The 23999-nt window shown below is 46.8% G+C and overlaps 2 non-coding genes across 2 annotated transcripts; both read right to left on the reverse strand.

Annotated features, from left to right (window-relative positions):
- Positions 1 to 13966: 13966 nt before the first annotated feature.
- TRNAS-GCU (transfer RNA serine (anticodon GCU)) lies at positions 13967 to 14048 on the reverse strand. The gene has a single exon. It is a non-coding gene; the product is annotated as a tRNA-Ser (tRNA).
- A 5230-nt stretch (positions 14049 to 19278) lies between these two features.
- TRNAP-CGG (transfer RNA proline (anticodon CGG)) lies at positions 19279 to 19350 on the reverse strand. Its single transcript has one exon. It is a non-coding gene; the product is annotated as a tRNA-Pro (tRNA).
- Positions 19351 to 23999: the final 4649 nt, after the last annotated feature.

The raw sequence follows: 23999 nt of genomic DNA on the forward strand, positions 1-23999 counted from the left end.
CACCAAACTGATAATTACAGTTCTAGCTCTCTCAGAGAATGGAATCGTAAACCAGTCCATCAGAAATCACCCGGTCAGCACTAGGTAGGTGGGTAATCCGCCTGACAGACCCCAGGCTTTTCTGCAAAGGAAAGTAACCTTGGCAATAACCAACCTGCTCTTCTGGTAGAACTTCCTTCTTCTCCCCGCTTTCTGCCTATAAGAGCCTTTCACTCTGTGTAGCTCCTTGGAAGTCCTAGAACTTCTGTCTGCTAGACTGGATTTATGGATCCGATTTATGAATCGTTGAGTAACGCCGACAAGATCTTTAGAATTTACTTGGTGGAATTTTGTGTGATGCCACGAGCTTAGTGTCTATAAATCATACACGTTTATTATCTCAGGATAGTAAATGCTCAGCTCCGGGAAAGACTTAGCTGCAGCGTCGGCTTAGCGGCTTCCAGGGCTTCCGTCCAGATCCCTGCCAGCCTGCATTCTCATCGGGGAGCTTACGCAGCGGATGAAAAACAGTTTCCCCTCTGCCCTCCAAGGTGCTGTGGCTGAGACCCCACCTGTAACAAAAGGCAGATTCACAAGAGGAAAACAGAACCTTAATAATATGTCTACCTCATGTATGCATGGGACAGGCCCAGGAAAACTGAGCGAAACTCCCTGAAATGGCACCACCTTAAATATCATCTTCAGCTCAAGACAGAAGAAAGCAGTTGGAGGTTAGGAAGGCCAGTGAGGCGAGGTTCCCAGGAAAAACTGTAAAAGAGGGTAAGGTTGTTATGCAGATTTAAGTCAGCACCTTTTTCATGGCTGAGAGTTCTCTTCCTGGGACAGAGAGTGAGACATCCTTACAAATGGAGACCCATCAGGTCCCTTGGAGATGGAGTCAGAGGGGGCAGGAGAACAGTATTCTAGAAGGGGACAAGGAGACTTTAGGGGTGAGGGGAGAAGTTCACTATCTTGATGGGGGTAATGGTTTCATGTGTATACATCTATCAAAGCTCATTAAATGTATGCTTTAAATATGTGCAGTTTGGGGGGTCTGGGTGGCTCAGTTGGTTGAGCTTCCGACTTCGGCTCAGGTCTGATCTCAAGGTTCATGGGTTCGAGCCCTGCATGCTGACAGCTCAGAGCCTGGAGCCTGCTTCAGATTCTGTGTCTCCCACTTTCTCTGCCCCTCCCCTGCTTGCTCTTTCTCTCTGTCTCTCAAACGTGAGATAAAACATTAAAAAAATTAAAACAAATAAATATCCGCAGTTTGTCACATGCCAGTAACGCTTTAATAAAGTTGTTTTAAACAAGTAAAAATGTCATTTTTCAGTCATAGTAAAAATATCATAGGATAGATTAAGTCTGTAATACACCTTTTTAAATTCAATCTGAAAAGCCCACAAATAAGGGACAAGAACTCTAGTTCACATATGGAAACGATGTTCTTGTGGGATTCTTTACCTCAGTGCCCGGGATTTGTGGTCTCGCCGCTTCGAAGAATGAAAAGGGGGAAACAAAATTGATGAGGGAGCGCGGGGCGAGCTGAGGGCCAAGTACAGGTTACAGCACCCCCGCCTGCAGGTCAGCATATGTGATGTTCCTCAGACACTCCTGGCCACCCAAGAATGAAGGAAAGGGGCTTCAGTGCTGGCCACGGTGATGGGGGAAACTAAGGCAAATGAAAAACTAAATTCCCTTACTGCCTATAGCCCATTAACATTCCTTGAAACTGGTAGAGTGACCTCCCTCTGGGAGTTCAGCTGCCTCCATGATGGCACTTTGCTGGGGGCAAAAGAGAACCTTGGCTCAACATTATCCTCCCGTGAGTCTGCTTTAACATTTAAAAATTCCATTGGAAACTTCCTTGATCTCAACCGCCCCAAGTATATGCTGGCAATCATACCCTAAGCATATGGCCCCCTGATATACATCTGAAGGGTCTCACGACTGGGGTTTTACTAAGCGGTAATAAATGGTGTTTTTCTCACAACACCAGCCCCTCAAGGTCCCGGAAACCTTGCTTCCAAAATTCCTTAGAGACTTACTCTATCCCTGACCCCCTCCCAACCTGCGGGTACATAACGAGTTACCCGTCACGACCCCGTGAAGCTCTTCCTGCCCACGGGTCCCGTCCCCATGCTTTACTAATATCACCTTTTTTTTTTTTGCACCAAAGACGTCTTCAAGAATTCTTTCTTGGCCATCGGCTCCGGACCACCCCACTATCACCCCAAAACTCCATCAAAATGAGCAGCAGACAAAAGTTTATTAGACTATAAGATGAGAAAGGCAGAATAGTAGGAAAGCTGTCTTTGCAGAGAGGGGACATTTGAAAGTGAATGCCCACGGTCTATAGGGGAGGGTCCTTGTTCTATAAGGTTCTGGCCGCCCCGTTCCTTTCCCCCTCGCTCCTTCTCAGGTCCTACCCTTATCGGCTTGCTCTTCAGTAGTACATTCATGGTACCATCCAGAAGCAGCCGAATGCTACCTCTTGGGAAGATGCCAGAGAAAGAAACAAACCCAGCCTTGAACTGTGGCTTCTGGGGTCTGGTTCAGCTCCACGTTGAGCAAGACCTAGTATTTAGAATTAAGTCAGGTTTTTAAATCACTGATTTATTTTTGCAGTTCTAATCTGAAGTCTTCCTTATCAGAAAACCAAATTAGAGGCGCGCCTGGGTGCCTCAGTTGGTTAAGCATCTGACTCTTGATTTAAGCTCAGGTCGTGGTCTCATGGCCATGATCCCACGGTTGTGAGATCAAGCCCTGCGTCGCCCCCCACCTTGGGGTTCTCTCTCTCTCTCTGTCTCCCTCTCTCTCAACCTCCCGCTGCCCCTCCCCTGCTCATGCTTGCTCTCTCTCTCTCTCTGAAAGAAAGAAGAAAGAAGAAAGAAATGATCCAGCATTTTCGTCAATATCAATATGCTTTTCTTTTTGGACAGAGATGACGCCATCTCCTGGACACGACCATGGTCAAATTGCAACACCCGTAGTTCCTTTGGCACACATCTCCATGGCTTGAATGTTCCCACCCTCTGCTGGGATTGCAGGCGGAAAGAGCAGATACAGAGGATCTGAGGTAGATGTGTTTGTGAAGGTGAATAAGGGGAAACCATCAAAGGCATTGAAAAGTGAAATTTCTCAGATCAAAGTCCAGAACAATATCTACTTACCGCATGTTGGGGGGTCACGCGGCGAACAGTCCCGGTTTCTGTGCCAGTGGTGACCTCATGCCCTCCCCCCGGGGAGAACCCAGGTCTGAAGACACCAGGAAAGGTCCTTGATGGTATGTAGGCGCATTGCAAACTCCCACAGCCCACTCTGCTGTCCCTCCCACTGGAACCGCCTAGCGGAGGGGACCAGAGGTGACCAGCGGACCCGGGGCCACGAGGAGCTGAGATGAATGTCTGTGGTGGGCGCATCTGGATGAACCCACGCCAGAGGCTCCAACGATCGCTGACTGTAGCCAGATCCAGACTCCTTCACAATAAAGAGGTAATAGACTCAAGCAAAGTAGAAAACAGTTTGATAATGACACTAATAATAGGAGTAAAACAGCATGTAAACAATCTATCATTGGCTCCGGTTCCTGTACTAATAACTTTACAGATACTAACATGTTTAATTCTGAAAAGGGCTTTTCTACTTTCCCCCCATTTACAGAGGACGAACCTGAAAGACAGAGGTGGCGGCAAAGAGCTCAAGGTCCTGCAGGCAGTAACGGCCGCAGAGGTTATTAAAAGGCAGCTCAAATAGCTTCACAGTCTCTGTCTGAAGCCCTCGTTTCGTGTTAAATCCTGTTCAGTTTCATGTGCGTCACAACACAAGATTTTTAAGACTTGAACTCAACTGAAGGTTTATTATACGTTGAAGGGTCTTTACAAGGGGTTGGAACAGACGTTCGGGCGAAGAGCTTCTTGTTGGATTAATGCTTTTTTGCAGAAACATTTTCCGGTTCTGCCGAATCGACCCGACTCCCTGAAGCAGACGCTGAAACTAGGAACAAAGACCGAGAACGTCGGGTACTAACACGGCCACCAGGCTCGCACGCTGTGGCCGGGTCACCGGTATCTCTCATTTCCCAGCCCCCTCTCGGGCTGCAAGGGCCCCGTCCAGAGAGGGGGGTGGACTTGCGAGGAGGGTGACGTGATCATCTGAGCTGCCCCAGGGTTGGCTACGGCTGCACTCGCGTGTTTCGGTGACTGACCTCGTCTTAACACAGGGAGACGCGGTGAGCTACGATGCCACGAGCCGTCAGCAGAGGCGACGTGTAAGTTGCAGCGGCCTCAGATATTTAACCTGCGGCTTCTCTCAAAATCCACCCAGCCCTTCAAGTTAGAACAGCGATCCCTCCCCTCCTGGGCAAAGTGTTGGAAGCTGCCTCTCCCTTTTAGGGAGCTGGGATGCGGTGATCACCTCCAGCATCCACAGGCGGCACACGGGAGACCCTGCTCATTGCCAGCATCCCCCGCGCTGGGATCTTAGTCCCCGGCCTCCCCGGGATCACGCTGGTCTGGATCCTTTGGATGCGGCTGATGTCAAGCCATCGAGGACAGGTGGAACAGCCATCCCGGTTCTCCCTCTCCAAATGTCCAAACGACAAGTGAGGCAGAGAACGTCAAACAGGGATCTTGAAGTAGGGACTTCGGGTGAAAGGGGCGCGTCAGTCGAGGCCGCTCCGAGTTTTGCCGCCGCGGTACCTGTGGAAAAAAGAAGGAAAGATTTACCATCGTGTCAATGACAAGTGACAACTGTCTCGTTGCCAAGTGAGGCTGTAAGATACGCATAATACATACGGGACACCAGAGAGAATATTGGAACCAATGCATTTAAAGAGGTTACTAGACACAAAACATGGGCAAACGCCAATTGTATGTCCTTACATATTATGGTCACAGACCGAAAGATGATATTTTAAAGGGGTCCTTTGCTTTCTCCTCAGTTTAACCGGCGGGATCAACTGTATTTCTACCAACATAGCAGCCTTTGCCTTTTTTGGCAACTGAGAAGAAAAGGTAAGTCGATGTGGACATGAGCAGGGTCCAGAGACCTCAAGACCAACACAAAATGAAAAAAAGCGAAAGGAATTGCACAAAAAATATCACGTGCTCTGTGAGGCCAACCTAGTCATAGCCACCTGGAACTCCTCCTCAGAGAACGACTAGAACGAAAGGAAGGTTTCAAAAACGGCAGAAACTCGTATGGAAACTCAACGGAAGACACAGTGAGCGCTGCCGAAAGGGGGGTGGGACAGCTTTGTCAGCAAAGAGGGCTGGGCTCATCGGGCAAGAAGAGAGAACAAGTTTGACAATGACCCCTCTGTGTCACCTTAGAAGTTTCAGCTCAAAATGCAACGTATATGGAGCGTGAAATGAAAAAACGGGGCATGAGACGTCCCCCCGGGGGCAAATTGGAGGCTCGTTGCGGAGGGGAGGACTCTTAGAGGGGAGAGAACGCAATCACCGTGAGTCGGAAGACGGAAAACCGGCGTCTATTAAAATTGTGATAAAAAAAATAATAAAAAAAAAAAAACACTGACAGAGCGGAAATGGAAAAACGCAGTGGCAAGACGCTCACCGGCCAAAAAAATATCAAAAACACTCCCTAACCAAATAAAGGAAGATAACCCCACCTTCGCAAAACAGTCAAGACTTGGGGCACCAGGTGACTCAGTCAGGTAAGTGACCGACTCTTGATTTCGGCTCAGGTTAATGATCTCACGGTTTGTGGGTTCAAGCCCTGCGTTGGGCTCCATGCGGACAGCGCGGAGCCTGCTTGGGATTCTGTCTCCCCTGGTCTCTTGGCCCCTCTCCCTGGTCACACGGCCTCTCCCTCTCTCTGTCTCAAAATAAACAAATAATAAATAAACCTAAAACAGAATAGTCACGACCCGAAAAGGCACTTTACAAAAGCGAGTTTCCACATGGACCATGCATATGATACAAGGGGACTCAAACTCAGTTGGCGTGTCGGGTGTTCAAGTGCGAGTCACAGCGTGGTAACACTATACAGCAACCGTAACCAAGGTGAGTGCCCTAACCGTAGAGACACCAGCACTGCGTGACGGCAGGTAGGAAAGCGACAGGCGGCCCTGGGCACTGAGGGCGTGGGAAGGATGGCAACAGCCACACTGAAACTCGGACACGTTTCGGATCCGTGACTCAGCGGCCCGAGTAGCTGCGAGCACGTGGTGTCCGGAAGGACGAGGACGTTTACAGCAGGGGCGTTGGCATAATCGTCCCCAAACTTGCCAGGGCCCCTGCGGGACCCTGTTAGTGGGTGGGCGTGTAGGAAAGATGCTCAGACGCACACGCTGAACGAGGCGTAACTCACGCGCAGGCTTCCTGCTGGTCACCATCACCAAGGAGGCAGGGTTTCCTGGGCACACGCTGTGTTCACACGCCACAGTGGGGCTCCTCAACGTCCCCGAAAACAGAGACAGGTCAGCGCTTTCTGGAGCTTAGCCATGGATGCTGGGGAACGGAGACTCTACTGACACCAGATCTTTTAAGTTCTTGGACCCGATTCCCGTGTGGTGTCCAAGAACTCACTCAATTCTGACAACATCTATGGGGAGACCGCATCAGATCCCAGGGGTCAAGGGCTCGGTCCTATAAGACTGCCCCTGGCCCTCACTGCAGCTGCCAGTAGTAAGCCCCAGGGGGTTACCTGTGCTTCTGACTGCCTGGCTACAGATCGCAGGCTCCCAGGACCTCCTCCTCCTTTAATTTGCTAGAACGACTCCCACAACTGAGGGAAACAGGCTTACCAGTTCGCTAAAGGATGTGAGAAAGGATATGAATCACCAGCCAGAAGCGCGAGGTATGGAGAAAGGGCAAGAAGCAATCAAGTCACACGGCATGGCCCACATCTCCACGTGTGCACCAACCTGGAAGCGTTTCAGACCCAGCGCTGCTGGGTTTTTATGGCGGTCTCGTCGCACAGTCCTGATTGACTAAGACATTGGCCGTTGGCTGGTTCAACTTACAGCCCCTCCCCTCTCCCCAGGGGTCTGGGACTGAGCCCCTCTGATCACAGGGTCGGTCCTCCTGGCTACCAGCCCTGCCCTAGGTTGGGATCCCAAAGTCACCTTCATTAACAACAAGACACCCAGTTCACCTTTATGGCTCTGAAGCAGTTACAGGAACGGTGGATGAAGACCAAACGTATCGTTGTACCGAGGAACGCACCCGGCAGTGAGGATTACGCCATCAAAAAAGACTGAGTGTTCCATCACTATCCAGGATTCTTTCACTCCTTTGAGCAACATTTAGGAGTGAAAACAAGCTGACTGGAGGTTGCAAGTGAAGTATGATTGATCAGTGAGCCAAGACAGGATGTATAATCCATAAAAAAAAAAAAAAATGCTTTGGCAAAGAGCCCGTAAGTAACACTTATTTCTGCATGGAATTTGCATTCTTTAGTCCCCCTTTTGTTTACCGTCTCACGGCCTCCTAAGATTTTGAGTTCCGTGAAACATGGCCCATGTTTCTGTGACCTTTCATTTTAGCCCACGTCCAACAAATAACACTCAGCATAACTTTAAGTGCTTCCAATACATGGCAGACCCCTTTCAATGTTTAAGGAGACTCCCCTTAGAGTCCTCATGAATGTTTTCTCTAAAATTTGCTGGGGGCTGAAGGGATAGAAGAATTCTATTAAAGAAGGAATGGTGTGAGACCATTCCTCTGTCTTCCACACTGTCTACTTACTCTGTTTATGTATTTACTTTTTAAACAAATACCCCCAATAGCAAACACATATCCCTCATCAAAGTGATTTCTAATCAAGTATAGAAAGAGTGCGAGAAGTAAAACTCACCCCTTACACCGAGGAGCTCTTTTCAGGCCTCCAACCCTAAAGACTGTGCACGTGAAGGCCTGCGGTTTAATGCTGCCTTTTTATCAGGACGGGCAAGATCACACCGTTTACCCACGCCCTGCCACACTCATCTCAACTGATATCTCATTTGCATGGATTTCCATTAAACAAACCAATCGAAATAAGGCAGGACATTCACCAGCCTATGTGAGACTCCAGAATTTGTGGATGGTGATTCGGAGGTGCAGCCCACAGTTCAAAATTTTACTTGGCACCTATTTTGTGCAAGAAGTAACTTTTTAATTAATGAATGAATTACCTTTTAATGTTTATTTTTGAGAGGGAGGCAGAGGGCAAGCGGGGCGGGGGGGCAGGCAGAGAGAGGGAAACACAGAATCCGAAGCAGGCTCTAGGCTCTGAGCTGTCAGGACAGAGCCGGATGGAGGGATTGAACCCACGCACCAGGAGACCATGACCCGAGCCGAAGTTGCATGCCCAACCGACTGAGCCACCCAGGGGTCCTGAAGTAACTTTTTTTTTTTTTGAAGATGTTATTTATTTGGGTAATCTCTACATCCAGTGTGGGGTTCGAACTTATAGCCCCAAGATCAAGAGTTGCCCCCTCTTCCGACTGAGCCAGGCAGGTGGCCCATAAGGAGAACCTTAATGGTGAGTGGGGAAGACTGGAAGCGTATAACCGTAGTTAGCATGATTTCTTCAGGAGGAAAAATTTAGAAAATTATTTCACTTGTGTTTCTGAATTTCATGCTAAATCTGATGAAAAAACACAAAGAAGAAACATTAAAACGCACGTATTTAAAATGTTTTGCCACATACTAACAAACAAGGATAGAACACAAAGGACAAACTAGAAAATATTTGCCTTATGTGAGACTGAAAAAAGTCAGTATTGATGATCTATAACAAATCTCTTCAGAAAATGTGCCGATACTCTGTAGCCATGAGAACTTCTGGGTCTTTTTCTCCTCGCCCAGGTATCACTAAGTCAAAATAATTAATTCACAATTTTGTAACCCCTGGATAGCAGGCAGTTAGTTAGGCTCTGAGGGGATGCCCGGAGGCCAGCACGGAGGAGGCCGTGCCCAGCCGCGGGGAGGGCCAGAGGCCTGTCGGGGCCTCACTCCCCGAGAAGCCCCATCATACCAGATGGGCCCAAGAGGGCCGGGCCATGACAGGAAGCCCTGAGCAAGAGAGGAGGGAAAGTGGGAGGCCACCCACGCTTCGCGCCCCAAGTAATGAATGTTCTGTCCCCCAGTTGACATCCGGCAATAAAAGAAACCCAACCCCAAAGGCACAGCTCTCATTCTCTGTCTGTCTCTGTCTCTGCCTCTCTCTTGCCCTCATGTCTCAAGGGTACTTTTCACTTTAATAAACTTTCCCACTGCGTCGCTCATCTGCTGCGTGTCTGTGCTGGAATTCCTTCTAGTGACAAGACTAAGCACCTCTGGGGACTCCTCTGGGTCAGGGCCCGGGGTCTCCCCAGTCCACCGGGCCACGCAGGTTTCTCAAGAGGAGAATGATTCTCATCATCATCAGTCAGATGATGGTCAGAATATGTTAAATACTCAGGCCCCTGTGGGTCTGCTTCGATTCATGGCTTTCATGCCCCCGTCTCTGGGATGTTTCTCCCAAACCCCTAGGTGACGGGTTCTGTCCTCATAGTCCCATCTGGTTCTTTTCAGCACACACGAACGATGCCATCAAATGATTCCGTGATTGCTCACGTAATGCTTCCCTTCCAGGAAAGCATGTGAGTCCTCTAAAGGCACGGACACGGTTCCTGACTCAGCAACAGGCGCCAGCATCAGGGAAGCAGGCACCTGGGCTTCTCGTTCGTTCCATACACCCCATCACAGCCGGGAACCAAATCCAGGGAGCCTCAGAGGCCTGTTCCCAACACAGTTCCTCTCACCATCTTCTCTGCTGGCTACAGGGATATGCTTATTTTGTGGCTATAGATGTTCATGGGCCGGTATCCTGGCATTTCAGCTCCAAAACCCACTGGTCCTGCCGTACCCCAGACTCTGTTCTGCACTCGGTGTCTTCTTGAGTGTGAGACTCTCACTCTCGGGTGTCCACTCGCAGTGTGAGAGTCCCACATTAAGCAGTATTGGTTACTGGCATTTGTCTTGCCTTTGAGAGCCTACAAATGATCTCATATTCATGAGTTCACTTATCGCCTCCCAAATCCGACAGGTGGATAATAGTTTGAAGATGGGAAAAACGAGGAGCCAGAAGCCTGGAATGAAAAGGGAAAAGACGCACGAGCGGTGCGTCCATAAAGAACGGTCATGTCCTCGGACCCTTTCCAGAAAACACACTGTCGCTCTACGCCATCCCGTACTGAGAAGGCAGTTAGGTGTGTGGAGAGGAATTGCTGGGGGATCAACAAGTCTTAGAAGGTTCTAAGGGAAGATCTTCCAGACCAGCAGAGACACACGATGGCACCGAGGTGCGGCAGCACCCAAAGCGATGGGTGAAGATAGTGACCACCTGGGGACGGGCAACAGTAAGAAATCACCGATTTCTGCAACTATCTGTGGACATTGCAACTCGATTGTTCATCTGCAACTCTCTGTGGACATTCTCCCCGCAAATCCGTAAGTAGACCAATCCCTGCACCCAGGTCAGAGAGTTCCATTGATTTCCTGAGCTGCAACCATAGAAACACTTACTATATTTCCACATTGAATGGACATTTAATGGCCACTGTATGCCAAGACCCCACAGATGTCAGGCTGACCGTGAAGGAGATAGGGTTGCCAGACAAAACATTACAGGTGAATTTCGAATGGATGAATCATTTTTTTATTTCTTTGGTTAATTTTTTTAGGTTTATTTATTTGTTTTGAGAGGGAGACGGAGAGAGTGCGCAGGGGAGGGGCAGAGAGAAAGGGAGAGAGCGAATCCCAAACAGGCTTCACACGGTCAGACAAGAGCCCGACGCGGGGCTCGGACTCACAAGCTGCCAAGTTCAGGACCTGAGCCGAAAAAGCAAGACTCTTCGCTTAGCCGAGGGAGCCCCCCGGGCACCCCCAGATGAATGATTATTTTTTAAAATATAAGCATGCTCCAAATATCACATGAGATATACTAAAAAATGATCCGAAGCTGCAATTTAATTAGGCATTTCGTATTTTCATTCCCTGTATCTTGCAGTCCTGGATGGACCAGCTCTCGCTTCCTCAAGCCCTGTGGGGAGAAGTGAAAAGGATACAGAGTAATTTCAAACACTCATGGTTCTTGGAGGCAACAAAACAAGGCAACGTGGGAGTTTTAAAGACAGGGGTGTGGGGGGGGGGGTCTTGGAAGGCCTCTTAGATCCAATACCGGAAGGAGAAGAAGGAACCAGCCTCCTGAGACCCTCAGGGAAAGGGATAGCTTAGAAGCGTGGGTAAGGCAGACACTAGATTTCAGACCAGACGGCTAAAAATCCTAACCCCCCAGCCCAGTTTATCAGCTGGTGACCTTGGGAAAGTTTAAGTTCTTTGTGCCTTGGATTTATGAAATTTTACACGGAGACCACGATTGTATCAGATACTTTTTAATGAGAATGTTATCCCCATTTGATTAGGAAGGGCTTAGCCCAGTGTTTGGCACACTTTGACACTGCCTTATTTAGTGCGTGTGGGGGTGATTGTGTCATTTTGAATACACGTCTGCTTCTCAGACTCTGTGTCTCTGGCGTTCATCTGTCTCTGTGCCGCTCCAGGTCTATGCTAGAGTTTTTGCCTTTGAGTAGCTGTATGTGTGGTTCATGTTGTGTCTCAATAGCATCAGCTTGTGCCTGTGTTGTGGCCTGTGGGGGTCACTGTCTGTATCACCTACCGGAATGGACTTCCTTAAGACCCAGGACAGGGTTCTTACTATATTGTACTCAGGGTTCTTATGATATTATAATACATATGTGTGTGCATTATGTTAATCTCTATCACAACATATCAGGACTTCTCAACCTTGATGTTAGTAACATTTCGTGCTGGAAATTATTTGCTGTTGGAGAAAGTACCGAGCATTGGAGGGTGTCGGCAGCGCCTCTGGCCTTTCCCCGCCAGAGGGTCCCTCTCTAATTGTGACAACCAAACATGTCTCCAGACATGGCCGAATGTCCCCCAATGGGGAGAAATCACCTGTCACTGAGAGCCACTTCCACCCACCCTCCAGTCACGAGCCCCACGCCGGGTGAGCGAAGCCTCAGCCACGATTGGAAAAAACGGACATATGGGCCAGAGGCCAGCAGCCCCTTGGGTTTTGTTCTGCTAAAGTTCCAAGAAGTTTGCAATGAGCTTTGGGGGATGAGAATATCCGTGAGCAAGATGCTCGTAGATGTTCATATCGAAGCAGCAACGAAAGTCCACTAATTAAACCATAAGGCTCATGTCATATACTTTTGTATCATCAATGTTCAGTGAACTCGTCCATACTTTCTTTTTTTTTTTTTTAATTTTTTTTTCAACGTTTTTTATTTATTTTTGGGACAGAGAGAGACAGAGCATGAACGGGGGAGGGGCAGAGAGAGAGGGAGACACAGAATCGGAAACAGGCTCCAGGCTCCGAGCCATCGGCCCAGAGCCCGACGCGGGGCTCGAACTCCCGGACCGCGAGATCGTGACCTGGCTGAAGTCGGACGCTTAACCGACTGCGCCACCCAGGCGCCCCTCGTCCATACTTTCTAATCAATTTTATATCCGCAGTAAAGTGCATGTATCACAGGAAGCCTACCTAGTGAGCGGATCATTAAGTCCTGGAGGGGGAGAGGGTGCCCTCGGATGCTCTCAACAGGTTTACTCAAAAGACAGCTTCTATGCGTAAAGCAAAGGTGGGTCCTCTGTTGTACCTGGCAACTGTCCTCCCTCCTCGACCCACTTCAGGGAGCCAGAAATTAACTAAGCAGTGACTCCTGTCCAGAATGTTCACCCGCACAGTAAGAGTGCCTTTCAGTAGAACATTTTCTCTCTCCAATACAAAAAGCCTATCTCAGTTTCAACTTCCCCCACCCCGCTATTTCTTCCCCGAAAATTGTGTGCTGCGACGTACCCAGTGCGGACTGCGCATTCCCTGGGGTCCGATGGCCTGTATGCATCTCCTGATGGGGCCTCGGCTTTTCCTAATATGGCATTTTCCATAGCAAGACCATGTGTCTGTGATGTCGTCTTTTCAACTCAGCGCCCGCATGATGAGCTATTATCAGGCTTTCCATGACTGGTATATAAAAATCCACTGGATTTCAATGCTTTAATACACAATAAAATTTCAAAACCTAATAGCATATACAACAACATATTCATATACGCCATATTTTACAGCCTAATTCAGATACTTAAATACAAATACCTAAAACATATCTAGTAAAATACGGGCTATATTTCTATGTAGACAAATCAGACAAGCCACTATTGAGATAAATTCAAGAAGACATACATAATTGAAGGGTCTAATATGTATTGTAAGATTCAATATTTTAAAGATGTCTATTGTATTCACACTGCTCTATAGATTCAAACATTATTAGCCAAAATTATATCAGCCTTCCCCTCCCCCCCTTTTTTGGGGGCAGACATTTACATAACGATTCTAAAATGTGTAGGGAACTACAAAAAGGCAATTTAGAACAGGCAAATCTGGAATAGGAACAAGGGGTTGAGACTTGTTACAAAGCTCTAGAAATAAGACAGCGGAGTATGTAAAACAGACAAGTCAAGAGTAGATGCCTGAAAAGAACCACACAGACAGGGCCATTCGATGTCCACGGTAAAAGTGATCTGTTTGAATAGCAATATGACTGTATTTATCTACAGGTGGATGATAGATCAATAAATAAATACTCCAATAGATTTTTCCTTCCACTGTAAATCGATATTAGTTCCAGGAGAGTTGCAGATCGAAGTATAAGCGGTAAAACAGTACAGCCTTCCAGTGTTAATAAAGGGCCATCCATATCTTTGTGATTTCTCGGGAGCAGAATTTTTCACGGGTGTTTCGCTTCTCTCCTTCCCACCCTCTCCTTCCTCAGGGACCCGAAAGGAAGCCTTCCGCGGGCACTTTAGTACTCACATAAAGTATCCACACAGACAATATTGACAACCAAAGCCAAGGTGAAATTGCACGCACTCCTTCCCACTCCCCCTCGCTAAAATACCTTCACCGACGAGGGTGGGATTCGAACCCACGCGTGCAGAGCACAATGGATTAGCAGTCCATCGCCTTAACCACTCGGCCACCTCGTCACGACGCACCACGGTCTCCAAGTACTTTATTTCAGAGTTGACACTCGGGCGCTTCCCGGCTGTCCTGGACGCAGGGGATCCAGGAGGCGGCTCGGGGACGCCCGGGAGACCAGCTCCGGCTCCCACGCGAATGGACCACGACCGGACTGGAAAAGTCGCGACGCGAAAAGCAGGCTCAGCTCCCCCAGGAGTCGCGACGGGGGCGGAGCCGGGACGCAAGCACCTCGGCCTGGGCCTGGGCTTCCCCCGCGCGGCTGCCTGGCACCTGTCTGCGGTCCCCCCCTCCCTGCGGTCCGAGGGCGCCACCCGCCCGAGCCAGCCGCGGGCGGGGGCTCCCAGAGCCGGTCCCCCTGGTGTGGACCTCAGGGAGCCTGGCGAGTCCGGACTCCGAATTCGCGGCTAAGAAGACAGTCCGGAAGCTTAGACGACGGGCCCCAGCGGGGCCGCGCTGCAACTCTACCCCGTGTCGTCACCGCCTCCACCCTGCAGGGTGGAACTGCGCAGGGCAGACAGAGCCCTTCACTCGCGGGGCTCTCTCCCCCCTCATCCCAGCAGAGGAGCCGCGACTTCCGATTCCCCCCAAATCCCCGTGTGCTTCTTGGGTCATCTTAGGGGGGACAGGTGGCCCGACTTGCGCCTGATTTCCAAAGGATGCGGTGCAAAAAAAAAAAAAAAAAAAAAAAAAAAAGTTAACAAGAGTCACTCCCAGCGGGAAGATTATTTGGGGAAGGGTGCAAAAAGCTTTTTCAACTGCTTTTTAAAAATTTGTTTCACAGAATGAATACAATGCACATAAGGGAACATGGGTAGGGCTTGATTATGACTAATCAGAATGAATCATAAATGCCTGCGGAAAGAAGGCTGTATTAAAGGTGAGTCTTGCCGAGGAAGTTTTCTTGAGCTGGCCAGGAGAGAGGGTGTCCTTCACTGAGGACAGGGCCTGAGCAAAGGCCGGGGGGCCGACAGTGTCTGGACGAGTGTTGAGAAATCACTGTGGCCGGAGCGCTGAAGCATGTGTGTGACCCATCAGGGAGAATCCTGAAATCTGAGCAGGAAGGTGGTCATGAAGATTTTTTTTTTTTTTTTCCGAGCCCAAGAAAATCAATCATAGGAAGCACAACAGGAAACATGGGGGGATCCTGCAGGAATGGATCCCCGCCGATTCTCACGCTCTTAGGGTCAGGACACTCTACCTTGGGTCCCACTAACATCTTCTTGAGTCAAGACCACTCTGCTTGCGACAGAGAAGCCTTCTCTCTTCTTACTTGAAAACAACCTTCTATTTTAGTGTTTGCAGCGCTGACCTGCTTGGATCTTCATGCTTAACTTCACTCACGTCCCTGTGCCTTGTTTTCTCCACTTGGTCCAATTCCCGATTCGGTATCAAGAAAGATCTATTTCCCCTCTTTCCAACAAGACCTTTTTCCCTCATGGGGTATTCCTCCCCTGCCCCATTTGAACCCGGATGGATTTTTTTTTTTTTTTTTTTTTTTTTAATCCACACCTTTGTTCTCGGCTTCAGGCTTATTTTTTAAGTTCACATCTTTTCCCATCAAAGTTAACCACACGTTTAAAAATCTTAAGTACTTCAAAAATACGTGGCCTTCTTCCTCATCTTTCCCCCTTGTGAGAGGGAAAGATTTTCAGCCATTTGGCTTTCGGTTCGTGGTGGTGTTTGCTTTTCCCGGCGTATCTCCAAATCGGATGCTACGGCAGAGATGGCTGGTTGGACATTTAGCAGGGCTCAGAGCCACCCACGAGAAGTCCGGAACGCACAACTTTCCTTGATGCTAAGTGGGATCATGTGACCAGTTTCGAAACCAGTGCGTTGGAGAGTCGGTGTATGTGAAACGTGCAGGTTATGCCCAGAAGAGGAAAGGAACACCCTCCACTTCTCTCCTCCTACCGTGTGTGCTTGTTGGACGTGGCAACACCGCGGGAAAGAAGGAGTCACGAAACACGAAGCAACCCCGCAGGAAGGAGGGAGCCACGAGGTACAATACTGAACCAACACTGTGGGGCCAGAGCGTCAGCCTCGATTGTACCTTCCGACGATCATGTGAGAGATGAGTAACGTCCGCCTCCTTTAAGCTACAGTAGGTTGAGGTCTTTGTTACAAAGCCAGAATTGTATTCTGACTGATACGGATGCTTTCTCTACTTAACTGATTTTTCAAGTTTAGAATTTTCGATTGACTACTCACCACACAAAAAGGCTCATCTTGTTTCCTCGCCTTAAACACCACCGTATAGGGACAGGCTTCCGATCTATCTTTCTTCCAATTATATCATAGTCTTTTTGAATTGGTCTTCACTGCTTGTTTGTGATGACTGGCAAATATTGTCCACTGTTCTCTTATGATATTTAGATTTTTTAAATACTTGGGTATTGGAGAATATCTTTTATGTTTCTCTGACGTTCGATTGAGTGTTGGTTGGGTATGGAATGCTAGGTTGGGGAAGTTTTTCTTCAGGATTTTGAAAGCGTTCTCCGTTTTCTTCTAGCTTCCTGTATTGCTTTTGAGAAGTAAGAAGTCATTTTAATTACTGATACTTCATTTGCAATTAGCTTTTTTCTCTTTCAGGATTATTTCTCTGTCCCCGGTGTTCCTAAATGTCTGAAAAATATACCTTCGTGTGTTTCTATTTTCATTCATTGTTCTCAGAGCTCTATTACAGCATTAAATTGGCAAAATCATGTATTTCAGTTTGGGAAATTAGCTTGACTTTTTTTGTTTTGATTTTCTCATGTGCTCTCTAGTTTCTTTCTTTCTTCTTTTTTTTTTTTTTTTTCTGGGATTTCTTTTACCTTGGATTTTAAACCTCCAGGGTGTTTTGTCTCCCTTTTTTTTTCCCCCACTTTTTTGAAATTTTTACACTCTTCTTATTTTTATTTAAAAAAATTTTTTTAATGTTTATTTATTTTTGAGACAGAACGAGACAGAGCATGAACGGGGGAGGGTCAGAGAGAAAGGGAGACACAGAATCTGAAGCAGGCTCCAGGCTCTGAGCCGTCAGCACAGAGCCCGATGCGGGGCTCAATCTCACACACCGTGAGATCATGACCTGAACCGAAGTCGGACGCTTAACCGACTGAGCCACCCAGGCGCCCCCAAGGCTTACTACTTTTTATCACTAAATAATATTCCATTGTATGGATGTATTGCAGCTTGTTAATTCACTTATTGAAGGACATTTTGGTTGCTTCCAAGTTTCCACAATTGTGAATAAAGCTGCTATAAGCATTGCGTGCAGGTTTTTGTATAGGCGGCAGTTTCAACTAATTTGGGGGTCTCCTAGGGAACATGACTGCTGGAGTTTCCCTTTACATATTTTACTCTGTCTTCTGGAAGAAAATTATTCCAGCTACTCCATTAAGTTTTTCATTTCTACACTCACAATTTCAATTTTAAGAGGCTTCTGTAGCCAAGCTACTGTTTTCTACAGCATTCTTTCTCCCTGTAATAACTTTCCTGAGAAGGTTTCTTCTCTCTGCATTACGTTAGCCTCTATTTTTTCTAAGTTCACTTTTATCCCTCTCATATTAGACACTTAAGTTTAGACGTCAGGTGATCTTTGGTTGCTGGGTATTGTTATAATGAGGCCCTAAAAATAAATGGAAACAGATTATGAGTCCAGCTTATTGACGATAGACTTCACTGTAAAATGACCTGCCTGTGCCTTTTAGTACCAGACAGTATCTTTAACTCACCCTTCTTGGGATAATAAAATCCCTCGAAAGAAGATTATTCAATCTCTGGTTTAGATGGCATAAAATTGACTTCCTGAATCCTGAGAACATTCTTGAAGGGCAAAGGTTGGAGGAAGTTCCTTTTGAATTGCAAACTTAATGAATGACACCATCTACTTCAAATTATAAAATTATTTTAAATTACAAATAAATTTTAAATTCATGTTTCGTGTGTAAAAAGAGAATATGTTATGCACCACTTCTGAACGATGACCTGCGCCTTCAAGCCTATTGGGCCTTCAACTGATCAGAAAGGTAACAAAAGACCCAGTCTTTCAGAATACTGAGATGAGCTGGGCCAGTTGAGCCTTGAAAGAAATTGGAGTGGTGTGTGTGTGTGTGTGTGTGTGTGTGTGTGTGTGTGTTCACTTTCAGTTTGGGTCACAACACGGTTATTAGAAAGAAATAGCTTAATTCAGCTAGCACGAGTAAACTAAGTGAATTAGTATCTTCCTCTCCACTTTTTCTTCTCTTTTCTTTTTTCTTTTCTTTCTTTCTTTCTCTCTCTCTTCCTTCCTCCCTCCTTCTCTCTCTCTCTTTCTTTCCTTCCTTCCTTCTTTCTTTCTTTCTTTCTTTCTTTCTTTCTTTCTTTCTTTCTTTCTTTCTTTCTTTCTTTTTCTTTCTTGTCTCGTCTTTTAAATTTATGTTCATCAATGTACCCGAGCGTTTCAACAGTTCAGAAGTGAGCGCATCTCCTGGGGCAGAGGAGAAAGTACTGGTTAAGTTTCGGGCATGGGGCAGGGGTTGCTCCTTCTGGTTTCTCTTTCCTGGCGGACAAACCCTGGCGGGCAACATTCCCTGGAGCGGACAGGTCGGCCCTGGTTCTCCACGCTTCTATGGGAATGCTGTGCTTCGTCCCAGGAAGCGTGAACATGGTAAATATTTAGCTACTTGTGATGTGAAATTCCGTAGATACAAAAACTAGTTTATTTCTTGTCCACCACTGCGCCCCCGGCACCCAGCACAGTTGACCTGCAGTATTCGCTGAAAATTCACCCGCGGAACGAATAAACGAATGAACAACCGCGACAACGCAGGAAAAGAGCGGCAGGCGTCTCACGCCAGCAGCGGACCGGGGCGCCTCTTTGCTCCGCGTCCTGGGAGCGGCGGATGCAGCGCGTCGTGGACGCTCATCCCGTTGCCAGGCGACAACGTAAGTCAGGAATTAGCGACTGCGCGCGCGCACGGGAGCTCCGAGGGGACGCTACTCGCGCCTCCCGAGCCGCGCCAGGTGTGCGCACGCGCGTGCGCGCCCGCCGCGGCCCCGGGCTCCCTCGGTGGCGGCGGAGGGACCCACAGGCGCTGGCGGCCGGGTACCGCGTCGTGTGCCTCGCGTCCATGAGATCCGCGATTCAGAGCCCAGCTCCTCCGAGAACAGTGCCACTGTTAGCAAGGTGAGAGCCCAGTCTTTTTGGCAAGAATATTTGGGAAAATACTTCTTTTCCTTGATTCTCTGAATCCAGTTGGTTGAAAAGGAAGCGGGCTCGTCCGGGATTTGAACCCGGGACCTCTCGCACCCGAAGCGAGAATCATACCCCTAGACCAACGAGCCGCCTACGTGCAGGGCCCCTCCATATTTTCAGATAAGAAGAAATAGATTCCAATTACCCTCATTCTGTTTACAAAGAATTTGTTCCCCGAAACTTAATTCCCCGCCAATCACCTACATGAATGAACAGTTGGAAAGGCTGTTTGTGTGAAAGGTCTGTTGACAGTTGCAATCACCATGACGTCACTTGCTGGTAAGGCTGGTCTGTAGGAAATTTGGACATTTTCTTTTTCCGTTGCTCTACTTCGCTAAACTATTCTAAGTCGTTTAACTCATTTCCATCTAACTTTGAATTAAGTTAGGTTAGAAAAATTCTTATTCTGGAGTTGTCCTCTTCTCACTTCTTTCCTTTTTGAAAGTTAGATATTATCATTACCGAGGGGCTCCTAGACCAAAGCGTGTTTTCAGCTCCCAGAAGTTCCACTGATCCGAGGTAGATTTCTTAACATTAATGTTTCACGGGCACCAAGACGTTAGTGTTAGATGCGTTTATTAACTTACCAAAAACTTCTGGTTAAAGTCAAAGTTTACATTAGCTGGTGTATCTAAGCCACATTTTAAATCCATGTGAACCAACACGCATGCCTGGAACTAATACACATTTTCAATTTTATTTTGTTGCACTGAGTGTGATACCTTCAGAATTAAAAACAGTTCCCCTCATTAGGTTCATCCTTCCCGTTATTCTATAATTATTAGATTGGAAAAAGAAGCGATCATGGTACCAAGCAAGTAAGCGTCAGAGGGAATTTTTTTGTCTTCACGCTTTCCGAGTCAAAAAGATGAGCCACAGTCTTCTTGGCTATTTAATCAATGCAACTATCTTTCAATGACAACTAATATACATTTTGGGGCCTTATGATCACTTCTTAACTTAGGCTCATGTTACTAAATTTTTCATCCTTTTTCCCATCTGTTATATGAGAACCACTCCGACGTGAGTTCTGTCTGTAGATTAATCTGTGATTCACTGAACCCAATTAAGTTTACATTAGGAAAGTACTCTAGTTTTGATCGGTATTCTTATCTAAACAATACATTTGGACTCTATTCTAAATTTCATGATATGCTGTACGGTATGACAAATGATTTGAGGGGACATCCATCTTAATTTTCTATGGTTTACTTTTACAGAGGTAGTTGTTTGACATGTTCTTTAACAAGTCCCCTAAAAACTTGCTTTCTCATAAGTAAGACGGAGTGAGGACTGGACTTGGGTCCCCTCACCGCAACCACAAAATCCAGCATTTCTTGGCTGCCTTCACAGAGAGAAAAAGATATGCCCTTGAGTAGCGTATCTTGCAGGAACGCAGAGGCAGCATGCTCATTGAAAGGGATGTCCTGACTGTGAAGACTGGTAAAGGTGGGGCCAAACCAGTGAGCCCCAAGATGGACCACGGCGCTAACGTTTCACCCCCGTTTCCCCCTCATTAAAATACTAAAAAAAAGTACTGCCCAAGGGTTGAGATTTAACATGCTAGAAGACGCATGAAGAAGCATGACCTTGACGTGTGCAGGAGCCAAGAAATCCCCTCCTCTATGTGACTAGAAGTCATTCTTTTCCCACCTACGCCTCTTTATAAAGCTCTCTCTGACCCCTCCTCAGAGACCCAGCCTCTCTTGTGCTCCAGCATAAGCCCCAACCAAACCCTGCCTGGATGGCCCCTTCTGCCTCTTGTCAATTTCTATTGTCTGGGGGGCGCGAGGGCCCAGTTAGGTACCATGAGTAGGCATGTTGGTCAAGGCATTGATTGTAATATTCGGTGCCCTAAAACCAGATTGTACCCCAAGCACAGGTCATTATGACTTCATCTGGTTTATGACTTTGAAACTTCTGTATTCTGCTAGAACTAAGCACAGAGCCCTTCAAAGATTTAACCCTTCAGTGCAAGTAGCTGTCTCCAAATTCTTTATAGACTGGCATCCCTGTTTGCTGAGTGTCTCACAAAATTTCCTCCTCTGAAAAAGGCAATGCAGGTGGATGAATGCTTAGTTTGTCTCCCTCTTGTGTCTGTCCTTAGCTTTAGAAGGTTTCGGCTTTTCAGGAGGATTGAGAGACATTTGAAATGTCAGCTCCTCAGAAAGATGGTGTGTCAACCCAGTTAAGTTTCTTATCAGTGTTTTTCTGAACATTTTTCTCTAATCAAAGACAAGACCCGGGACATGGCTGATATTCTTGTCAACTCTCACTCTTTATCTTCATCAGTTTTCCTGTCTTCTGTCTCCTGAGGGTTCCATCTGATTTGGTAATCTCACCCTTTATTTCTGTTTGTCTACTCCAGTTCTTCCTAAAGACCCACTAACAGGCCAGATCTGGAGAGAACGACAAGGCACCGATTCACCCCCTGGCCTGTTGTGCACATGGACTCCTCAGAGCTAGAACACTGTGCTGACCTCATTTTCTCCTATGGACACGTGTCATAATTGTCCTTGGGGTTGCATTTCTTTCTAGAGTGAACTGGAACATACTTATGACTCTTGGCCCTCTGGAATTACTCAACGCCTTGCAAGGGGAGGGCATAGGATGTGGCATTCATGGCTGTCCCGGACAGCCCTGAAATCAGGCACTACATACTGCCCAGATTCCAAGATTACCCCAGGCAAGGAGCGAGGCTACCTCCAGGTCCAGGGCCACCAGCTACCATAGACCCAAGGACCGGAACACTGTTTCTGTAAATGCTGTCTCTCCACTTATTTCGTTCTGTCCTTCTGGGCCTCGTTTGTTGTTGTGTTTCGTAAAGTTATCTTAGTTTCTACCTTTTGATGCCTCTGTAATGCTTGCTAAGATTGTTCTTTGACTTAATGTTCTAGCTCACTCATTTGATCTTTGGGTATACTGCCCTCTGTCTTATCTGATAGTCTACCGAGTTGTCGAAAAACTCATTCATTTCCCATCCATAGCCAGTGTCTCTGGCTGTTTCTTCTTCGTAACTGTTTATTCCAGCGTCAGGTTTCCATTTTCTTCCTTTGTGACTTACAGAATTTGTATTGTGTTTATTTCAAATCCTTATGCTGACGTCGCCCACACATTCTGTCACCCCTACCATAGATTTCCTGATTATTGTCATTCTAAAATAGGTCTGGCACCCTGCAGATATCTCCTGCCCAGCTTCTGGACCCATGGTCACCCTTCGTTGATAATGTTTGTATCTGGTAATAGGGGCAAAACTCCCTCCCTGATTGTGCCGATCCCAACGATACAAGGTGAGAATGCCCACCCTGCACGGTTTACCACGTAGACCACACTACCTCCCATTTGCCCCCTCCGCACAAGGAAGCCATCCACCTCTGCCTAGAAAGATTCCTGTACCATCTGCTATGACACTGGTTTTTCTAAACTGTGTCCCAATCTTTCCTGGGATGTATGGGAGGAGATATTGTTTGGGTTGAGAGCACGGAGTTAATCTCCTCAGAGGTTACTTTGTCTGCCTTTTAAACATGGGGTTCTTTTTTCCACTGGATACTTTTTCCTGCGCTGTCGAAGATTAGTTGGCCATGTATTTGTGGGTCCGTTTCTGGGTTCTCTATTCTATTCCATGGATCTATGTGTCTGTTTTTGTGCCAGTACCATAGTGTCTGGAAAATTACAGCTTTGTAATGTACCTTAAAGTCCGGAATTATGATGCCTCCAGCTTTGGTTTTCTTTTTCAACATTTGGCTATTCGGGGTCTTTTGTGGTCCCATACAAATGTTAGGATTGTTTGTTTTAGCTCTGTGAAGAATGCTGGTGCTATTTTGATAGGGATTGCATTGAATATGTAGATTGCTTTGGGTAGTATCGACATTTTAACAATATTCGTTCTTCCAATCCATGAGCATTTAATGTTTTTCCATTTCTTTATGTCTTCTTCAATTTCTTTCGTAAGCTTTCTGTAGTTTTCAGTGCATAAATCTTTTACCTCTTTCGTTAGGTTTATTTATTCCTAGGTATTTTATGGTATTTGGTGCAATTGTTAATGGGATCGATTCCTTGAGATCTCTTTCTGGTGCTTCATTATTGGTGTATAAAAAAGCAACTGGTTTCTGTACACTGATTTTATATCCTGTGACTTTGCTGAATTCCTGTATCACGTCTAGCAGTTTTTTGGTAGAGTCTTTTGGGTTTTCCATGTAGAGAATCATGTTGTCTGCGAACAGTGAAAGTTTGACTTCTTCCTTGCCAATTTCTATGCCTTTTATTTCATTTTGTTGTCTGATTACTGAGGCTAGAACTTCCAGCACTATGTTGAACAACAGTGGCGAGTGTGGACATCCCTGTCGTGTTCATGACCTTAGGAGGAAAGCCCTCAATTTTTGCCCATTGAGGATGATATTAGCTGTGGGCCTATCGTATATGGTTTTTATTATGTTAAGATATGTTCCTTCTATCCCAACTTCCTTGAGGGTTTTTGTCAGGAAGGGACACTGTATTTTGTCAAGTGCTTTTTCTGTATCTATTGACAGGATCATACGGTCTTATCCTTTCTTCTGTTAACATGGTGTATCACGTTGATTGATTTGCGAATATTGAACCAGCCCTGCAGCCCAGGAATGAATCCCACTTGAGCATGGTGAATAATTCTTTTAATATACTGTTGAATTTGATTTGCTAGTATCTTGTTGAGAATTTTTTCATCCAGGTTCATTAGAGATATTGGCCTTTACTTCTCCTT

Source organism: Puma concolor, chromosome B2, assembly GCF_028749965.1.
Source record: "Puma concolor isolate L17-30 chromosome B2, mPumCon1.1.hap2, whole genome shotgun sequence".
Taxonomy (NCBI): Eukaryota; Metazoa; Chordata; class Mammalia; order Carnivora; family Felidae; genus Puma; species Puma concolor.